Genomic DNA, 9,472 nt, shown 5'->3' with positions numbered 1-9,472 from the left:
GGGGAGGAGGACCCTAACCTGAAGTAAGATAGGCGAGAGAGAGGAAGAGACTCAAGCAAATGTACACTTGTCAAGAGTCCAATTTTATTGAGCCACAGCGGCCTTTTTAAGGGTTAGGGTTAGGGTCTTGGGTGGGGGGGGGGGCTGGAGGAAGCAGGTGGTGGAAAGTTACAGAATCTTCTTGGCCTTTGGCCTAGGACAGTTTGCAGTTATTCCAAGAATTCACGGTATAGTTCTCACGTCCCTGCAGTCACCAGCCAGGATGTTAATTAGTTAGGTGTGGCGGGGTGAGGGGATGGAATCAGTTAGGTATGGCAGGGTGGGGGGATGAGGAAAGGTCGGAAGTTGCTCAGGGCAGAAGTTATCGCAGGACAGAGGTTATCTCAGGGCAAAGAGGTCTGTTCAGGGCTCATCTCCTCGCCTCCAACATCTCCCCCTCTTCTGTATACAAGGACCAGGATAGGGAGGTTACCGCGACCCCTTAATGATGTCCCAAAGAAGGGCTTGTTTTGGTGGCCGATTATTTTTGTTTAAGAGTAAAAATGGATCCAGAGGAGCAACCTGACAGCAACCTGACATCAGAGAGGCGAGCGTTCCCCAGAGTAGGTTGAGCGCTGTTACTCATAGGTCATTGATTTTGATAAAGTCATTTGGATTGACCTTAGAACAAGGGGCACAAACGGTCTGAGCCTGTTAGAAGGGCAGTGCTGGACCCTTACCCGTCATTGGATCGGCCTCCTCTCAGCGAGGTCGTCCTGTCTTAGGCGGGTCGAGACTTAGCCACCCGTTCCGTCGCTGACTTACCAGACCACTCACTTTGTGGAAATGTAACGCATTTTGCTCTCAACAAGACCGTCAATGCCACATAAGGATCCTGGAGGAAATATGTTTGGTAGCCAATTAGTATGAGGGGTCGCGGAGACCTGACTTATTATTTGGAGGGGCGGGACCAAAATTTCCACACCAGGGTGGATCTTTGCAGGGAGGTAAAGTCTAAGGGTCGAGATGGGGGGTTGTCTTGTTCTTTTGGTGGGTCAGCGGCAAATGTTTCTTCTGTGGCGAGGCGAGGTAGTGGACTTCCACCGGCTTGATTGCAGAATCTACCTGACTCTTAATGAAACTGGTTAGTCATCTGAAGGCCCAGGGGCCAAAGGAGATAAGCAAAAGGAATCCAACAAAAGGGCCTAAAAGACTGGGAAGCAAAGTAGTTAGCCAGGGAGATGTGGAAAACCAATTTTTATACCAAGATTCTTGTTTTTCTCGAGTCCTTTTTCTATACTCTAGATTTCTTTTAACTTTATCAAGGCTATTTTGTATTAGCCCAGTCTTATCTAAGTAAAACAACATTCTTCTTTGAGGGCTACACAGAGTCCCCCTTCCTTTAAGAACACCAAATCTAGCCCTCTCTGGTTTTGAAGTACAACCTCAGAGAGCGAGGCCAAAGAATCTTTGAGATCTTGTATCCCCTCATGTATGAGGTTAAGATCTCTGTCCACCAAGGCACTGAGTTGTGAAAAATGCTGTTGGGAGGTTACCAGCGAGGCAATACCTGTCCCGGCCCCTGCAGCACTAAGTCCCAGGAGCACAGTCAGGGTGAGGGCAGTTAAAGGCTCTCTTTTTGGTCTAATGGCAATGCCTTGATCTATAGTAGTTGTAAAACTTTCAGAATCATGAATGAAAAATCGTGGCAAAACTATAACTACAACACAATAGTCCTTAGTCTGTAAAAAGTCCTTGTTGACAATAAAGGGAGTCAGCCCCGTGGAACAAGCAAGATAGGAGTTACTAGGGGCTTTAGTATATATAAAGGAGTCATTGATAATAGCAGTTTGGTTGCATACTGGTTCAAGAGTCAGAGGAGGGAGCATATCAGGGCCTAATAGACACAGTCCGAGGCCGGAAATGGATGCAAGAGTAATACCCCCCTCTGGGGCAGAGTGCCAGAATAATCCCTCTGCACTGTTAGTAGACACAGGAGATGTAAGGATGGCAATTCCCTCATAAAAGGGAGGTCCTAGAACTTTTAATCTGTATGGCATTTCAATCAAGCTCTATAATTTTATTTGAGGAACTTTAAATAAACTTATTTTAAGTAAACTTTATCTATGACAACAGGAACGTATGGTATAGACAGTCTATTTCCCTTTTATTTCTCCCTCTCATGAGAAGACACTCTAACTGCTTTAGCGGGCTGGGTCGAAGACATCAGATCATTTACTACTTCTTGCTGAACGGGACACGAAGTGGAGACTTGTTGCAGTTAGAGAATCTCTCCTAGAGAGGGGAACTATTTTAATGTACCCCAGAGTGTAGGAAGATAATCTTGAAAGATAACTTTGGAAAGAAAGAATAAAAGTAAGGAGTTACTGAGAAGTGAACACACAGCAAACTGGTCTTTTTGTAGGTCGAGGGAATCCAGGTAGACAGGCTTGGATCATCTCAGGACCATCTGAGGATGAGCTGGCTGAGATTTTCTTTCAGAACTGTTCATTAAATGGCACAGTAGTATTTAACATGGCTTGTAAAACAGTTGAGATGCTAGCAGAGTTATCAGAAACATATACATAACATTTAATCTTAATAATAAAGAGCTATTTTTTATCTTTGGTTATACATTTTTCTCTGAGTGTTTAAGACCTTGCAGATAGCCAAAAGTTAATTAAGGATTAATTTTGGAGGTCATTAATGGCTCTCCAAAGAGACTTTAGGGACACAGGAGTAGCCCCATAGCTTACTGGTGTCTTTTGCCTGTTAGGATGAGTCAGGGCCATGCTGGCCAAGTAGTTTTCCCTTCTTTGGGAAGTCAGGAGGACTGATTGCTTCTCAATTGTGACTCTCCTGTTTTACATTGTACACCACTTTTGTTTGGGTCTCCATATCCTCCCTGCTCAGGAAGACAGGTGACTTACCAGGGGGCCAGTGTAGAAGTGTTCTATCATCTCCAGTGGCCTCATGACATGGGAGCACAGGCCAAAATATTGACACTTTTTACTCCGATGATTCCAATTGGCTTTGGCTTCTACATAGGTGATTAACACACTTAGAAAGGAAGTTACATCAGCTTGGATGTACATACATATGGAGCACATTTAATTACTGAAATAGACTTAACTAAAGAATGGCACAGGGCTTCTAAAATCATTTTGTCCTATCTTTAAAATTTTTGTTGTACTGTGGTAGCATAAGCCATATATCTGAGGTATAGAAAGTAGGCACATCTCCCATTTTAAATATCCAACATTTATAAGTATAGGCAGAAACTGTTATCAGTCTTGAAAACAGTACCAGTTGATTTACAAACTTAACTTATTTAACCTAGAAAACAAGTAAGACAGTATAAGGTCTTAGCACCTGTGTGAAAACATCTTTGATTAGTTCAGATACCTGTGTGGGTACAAATTACCCAGAGAACATTGGAAACAGAACCATGGATTTTTTTTTTTTTTTTTCTCAGATGAGGACCATTGTTTGAGCATGAGGCTGTGCCCTAAAGTAGGGAATATGTCTTAAGGGTTAATTTTGTTATAAGCACTGGACTTAAGATGCCAAAATTGAAACAGTTACTTTACATATAACAGAGTAGAATCTGGTCTTTTCTGAGCCCAAACAGCTAGCTAAATATTAATATAACCCTTGATAAATCTTTTTGAAAGAAAAAAACATTATTTGACAACCAATGATTTTGGCTTAAACTTGATAACTATTGATTTCATGCACCACAGAAATTTTTTATTAACATAAAAAAATTTTATGTTTTACCCATGACTTAAATTTGATAAAGCTCAAGCAAACTATCCCAACATACTTAAGCCTGAAAATTTTTTTTTTCTATCACTGCAGCCAATATCCTATTTAAGTTCCTTTCTTGTCTCCTTTTCCCGTTATTTTTTCTCTCTTCTGCTTCCTTTTTTTTCTTTCTTTTCTTTTTCTCTCTCTCTTATGATAAACCTTTTTAGCTTCCTTAATTATGTCTGTCAAAGCTAGATCTTGTAAACCCTCCAGATGTTGTAATTTCTTTTTAATGTCTGGAGCGGACTGCCTTATCTATGTCATTGTTATCGCTGCCTGTTGACCCGGAGAAGTAGGGCCAAAAGGAGTATATCTCTGGGAAGCCTCCATCAAGCATTCTAAAAAAATAGAGGGGCAAATAGAAAGAGAGACTGAGAAGGCAAGATGGGGCTTTCAAACAAACTCCTGACACATGTGCCACCTTGTGCGTCTGGCTGTGGGTAATGGGGAATCGAACCTGGGGCCTTTGACTTCGGCAGCAAGTGCCTTAACCACTAAGCCATGTGTTCAGTCCCTGTTTCTTTTCTTTTCTTTTTTGTTGCCCATGTCCCTGACAAAATGTTAATGGTTCCAATATTCTGCAAGTCTTGCTCGGCACAACTGTTATGATATCATGAATGCAATAGTCACTTAGGTCCAGAAGACAGCATCTCAAAACACTCTTCCCTGTCTTCTGCCTCTTTCATTCTTTCCATTTCCCTTTTTGCAATGTTTCCTAAGCTTTGGAGGGCAAGATAGACATGTCTCATTTAGTGCTGAGCACTAAACAGGTTTATTCTCAGCACTCTGATGAGTTTTGAGTCTCCCCAGTAGTCACCATGATCTTCAAAAACAATCTTCTCTGACCAAAGGTAACAGACAGTAGCACTAATATATCGGCCTAAACATAAGTAGTTAGAGAGCAATTACTGGGGGAAAAAAAAATCTTACTAGGAATTATTATCAATGAATAGAGCAGAAAATTCCAGAAAGCCAAGCCTTGACTCTATGTTTCACAACTGCCATCAATTAGCTTTGCATCTCTTATCAACTACTTGAGAAACGTGTCAAGAAGAAAGTTTTATTTTGTCTCACAGTCTTGGAGATTTCGATTCAAGACCCGGTGGACTCATTGCTTCAAGTCCTGAGGGCTGACCTCAGGCATCCTCTGGTTAGATGCTGGACAGGAAGAAACTGAGACTGCACTAACAGCCCAGTATCTTGAGGTTGGGGGAGCTTATCTGGATTAGTTACCTTTCCTGTGGTTTGGACAAAAATACCCGATGAAAGCAATATAAGGAAAGAGGGCTTCTTTCAGCACACGGCTTGAGGATGCAGCCCAGCATGGTAAGGAGGCATGGTGGCAGGGGCAGCCCTGGCTGTGGCATCAGGAACATGAGGCAGCTGGTCCCAGGGAGTCTGCACTCAGGAAACCAAACAACATAAATGCTGGTGACTCACTAACTTCGTGCTTTTTTTCAGTCTGGAACCCCAGCCAATGCCATGGTTAAACTGTGGGTCTTCCCTCCTCAGTTAACCATCCCTGGAAATGTCTCACAGATGTGCTCTGAGGTCTCCTCAGCGATTTTTTAAAGCCTTTTTTTTTTAAATTTAAATTTTAAATTTTGAGAGCGACAGACACAGAGAGAAAGACAGATAGAGGGAGAGAGAGAATGGGTGCACCAGGGCCTCCAGCCACTGCAAACGAACTCCAGACGGGTGCGCCCCCTTGTGCAACTGGCTAACGTGGGACCTGGGGAACTGAGCCTTGAACCGGGTTCCTTAGGCTTCACAGGCAAGCGCTTAACCGCTAAGCCATCTCTCCAGCCCAATCCTTTTTTTGTTTTTATTTTATTTTATAGAGAAAGAAGCAGAGAGGGACAGAGACAGAGAGAATGGGCCTCCAGCCACTGCAAACGAACTCCAGATGCGTGCGCCACCTTGTACATCTGGCTTACATGGGTCCTGGGGAATCAAACTTGGGTCCTTAGGCTTCTCGGGTAAACGCCTTAACAGCTAAGCTATTTCCCCAGCCCTAACTTCATTCTCTTTATTCAGTCTTGAACCCCAACCAATGCCGTGGTCAAACAGCGGGTCTTCCCTCCTTGGTTAACTGTCCCTGGAAATGTCTCACAGATGTGCTCAGAGGTCTCCTCAGTGATTTTAAAAAAATATCTTATTTATTTATTTGCAAGGGGATAGAGAGAGAAAGAGAGAGAAAAAGTGGGTGCTCCAGGAACTCCCGCCACTGTACATAAATTTCAGATGCATGCATCACTTTGTGCATCTGGCTTTAGGTAGGTACTGGGAATCTAACTGGGGTCATTAAGCATTGCAAGCAAGTGCCTGCCTTAACTGCTGAGTCATCTCTCCAGGCTTCCTCAGTGACTTTAAATCCAGTCAAGTCGACAATGACCATCACACCATCTAAGTTTTCACCATTATATATCATGTTAGATCTATGTTTTTTGTTGTTTTCTTTTTGGTTTTATGAGGTAGGGTTTCACTCTAGCCCAAACTGACTTGGATCACACTCTATAATCCCAGGCTGTTCTTGAACTCACAGCGATCTTCTACCTCAGCCTCCCAAGAGTTGGGATTAAGCAACCTTGGTTGATAGAACCGTTTTACAAGTGAGGTTTTTTTTTTTTTTTTTTTTTTAAGTTCATTCATTTATTTGAGAGAGAGAGAAAGAGGGAGAGAGTGAAAATATGGGCATACCAGGACTTCTAGCCATTGCAAAGGATGCATGAGCCCCCTTGTGCATCTGGATTTATGTGGGGTCTGGGAAATCAAACCTGGGTCCTTTGACTTTGACTGCAAGCGCCTTAACTGCTAAGCCATCTCTTCAGCCCGGTATGTGAGTTTTGAGGGAACACATTTAGACCACAGTAATGGTTATTTAGAAGTATTTCTCCTCCTCCTCCTCCTCCTTCTTTTTTGTTTTTGTTTTTTCAAGGTAGGGTCTCACTCTAGCCCAGGCTGACCTGGAATTCACTATGTCATCTCAGGGTAACCTCGAACTCAAAGCGATCCTCCTACCTCTGCCTCCCAAGTGCTGGGATTGAAAGCGTGTGCCAGCATGCCTGCTAGAAGTATTTTTTCTTTAAAGACTCATTCTGGCCTCACTTTCTCACTCTCTTTCTCTATCTCTCTTTCCCTCTGTCTCTTTCTCAGTCTTTTCACAAATAGGTTCACTGAGTACACTTTAAGGGAGAGTGTGGCAGTGAAGAATACTGCCAACCCTACTACTTATTCCTCATTTAATTCTATTGTGGTCAGAGAACTTATCTGGTATTATGTTAATTCTTTTGTACGTATCAGAGTTGTTGTTTTTTTCTTAAGTAGGGTCCTACCGTAGCCCAGGCTGACCTGGAATTCACTCTGTAGTCCCAGGCTAGCCTCTAACTCACAGTGATCCTCTTACATCTGCCTCCTGAGTGCTGAGATTAAAGGTGTGGGCTACTATGCAAAGTGAGAGGATGGACAAGAATATGTGCAAGCAATCAACATATTGCTACATGGATGATTTGAGGCCCACGTGTCTTGATGGGGTAATGATGCTATGCTACATCAGAGAGAAATTCAGGAAAAAAAAGTTTGGATAAATACTTCAGACATCATATTGATTGGCCTCCAAGATTACCAAAATAGCCAAGCTGATACAGTTTAAAAATACAGTTTAGGTGAAGCTAGTACTCCATCCAGAGCTAAAATCAGTGCAGTAGATACCTCTGGTCCTGGAGATCATGACAAAGGTTCAGTTTGGTGGCACTGGAGATGCCGAGATAAGACATTGATTATATCTGGTGTGAACTCAGCATTTTCTGTTCCAGCCTTTCTGAAGATTGTTGTACAAGTTTGGAATCTGGCCGTTGACCTCAAGGAAAAAAGTTTTGCTCTCATGACTGTAATTTGTTGAGGCAGATGGATTACTAAGATCATGTCTTTTAACACTGATAATACTGAGCTATCTTAAGTGACATGTTAACAGCCTGCTTTGTTCTTTTGATGTAATGGAACTTAAAGACAGAAGACCACATTAAAAAAAATAACATTTTTCAGCCGGGCGTGGTGGCACACGCCTTTAATCCCAGCATTCGGGAGGCAGAGGAAGGAGGATTGCCATGAGTTCAAGGCCACCCTGATATGACAGAGTTAATTCCAGGTCAGCCTGGAAGAGAGTGAGACCCTACCTCAAAAAAACCAAAAAAAAAAAAAACCACAAAAATAACATTTTTGCCTCTCCTACTTTGACCACTTGCAGTTTTGAGTAAATAATGTGCCTTGTACTCATTATAGACTACAATTAAGCTCTACTTTTGTGAATCAGTCGGCTGAACAATCTTTCCGTATATTCCAGTTATCTAGAGATTTTGACACAACTGGGACAGATACAAATATGAGTGTTTTGTTTTGTTTTTATTGTTGTATACTGAGACATGGCCTCACTTTGTTTTGTTTGTTTTCCGAGGTTGGTCTGGAGCTATGCAGCCCTGGAAGGCTTTGTACTCAATGAAATCCTCCAGTCTCAGCCTCCCGTGTGTCGGGCTTACAGGAACTACAAAACCTGACTGAAATTTGTATTTTAAATAAAAATGACAGACTTAAAAAAAATATTTAAGCAGCATGTGACTATTCTTGTACTGATTTTTGTATGTACATTTTGTAATCTTATTTTGCCATCATAAACTTACCTGGGGAAGAAAAGGCATATCCAAAATTTCGGAAAGAAATTTCTTCTTCTTATTTTATTTTATTTGTTTTTTGGTTTTTCAAGGTAGGGTCTTTCTCTAGTCCAGGATGACCTGGAAAATTCACTCTATATTCTCAGGGTAGCCTCGAACTCACGGCAATCCTCCTACCTTTGCCTCCCAAGTGCTGGGATTAAAGGTGTGCACTACCATGCCTGGCTTTAATTGTTTTTAGGTCTTAGTTTTCAATCATCATTTTTATCCAATGCTGGAAATGAAACCTTGGATCTTGCCCATGTTAGGAAAATGTTCTCTTACCACCAATGAGCTACATTCTCAGCCCCTACAATTTAGTGATTAATACCAATTTCTAATCAATTAGTAGATTCTGACGTTCAACACTAGGTAGCACTCAGTCATTTTAACATTGGAAATACTGATTTAATTGTTGGTATTTTTTTTTCCCCCAATTAGTCTGCATAGGCAATTCCCCAAACAAGAAAAGAAGATTGTTTGTATAGACTATTTTTAAAGAACAGAAATGTTATCTTGAAAGTGTTATTTTACTGCCAGAAGTCATATTCACGGAAACTACAATTTTTTTTAAGTTATTTATTTGAGAGCTACAGACAGAGAAAGAGGCAGAGAGAAAGACAATGGACGCGCCAGGGTTTCCAGCCACTGCAAACGAATTTCAGACACGTGCGCCCCCTTGTGCATCTGGCTAACGTGGGTCCTGGGGAATGGAGCCTCCAACCGGGGTCCTTAGGCTTCACAGACAAGCGCTTAACCGTTAAACCATCTCTCCAGCCCATGAAAACTACAATTTTGAGTGCTTTATGTAGACATATACACATAGAATTTGTGTAGATGAAGCTTTAAATTCATGACAGCTTGAGTAAATTAGTGCTTTTTATAACTTCTCCCTAAGTTGTGGAAGGAGGTAGCAAACTTAGTGTTGTGGCACGTGACTATAGTCCCAGAATTTGGGAGGGAGAGGCGAGGGCAGC

The sequence above is a fragment of the Jaculus jaculus genome, chromosome 4, assembly GCF_020740685.1.
Source record: "Jaculus jaculus isolate mJacJac1 chromosome 4, mJacJac1.mat.Y.cur, whole genome shotgun sequence".
NCBI classification, from domain to species: domain Eukaryota; kingdom Metazoa; phylum Chordata; class Mammalia; order Rodentia; family Dipodidae; genus Jaculus; species Jaculus jaculus.
The sequence above is the reverse complement of the archived record's forward strand: the minus strand, read 5'-3'. Positions refer to the sequence as shown.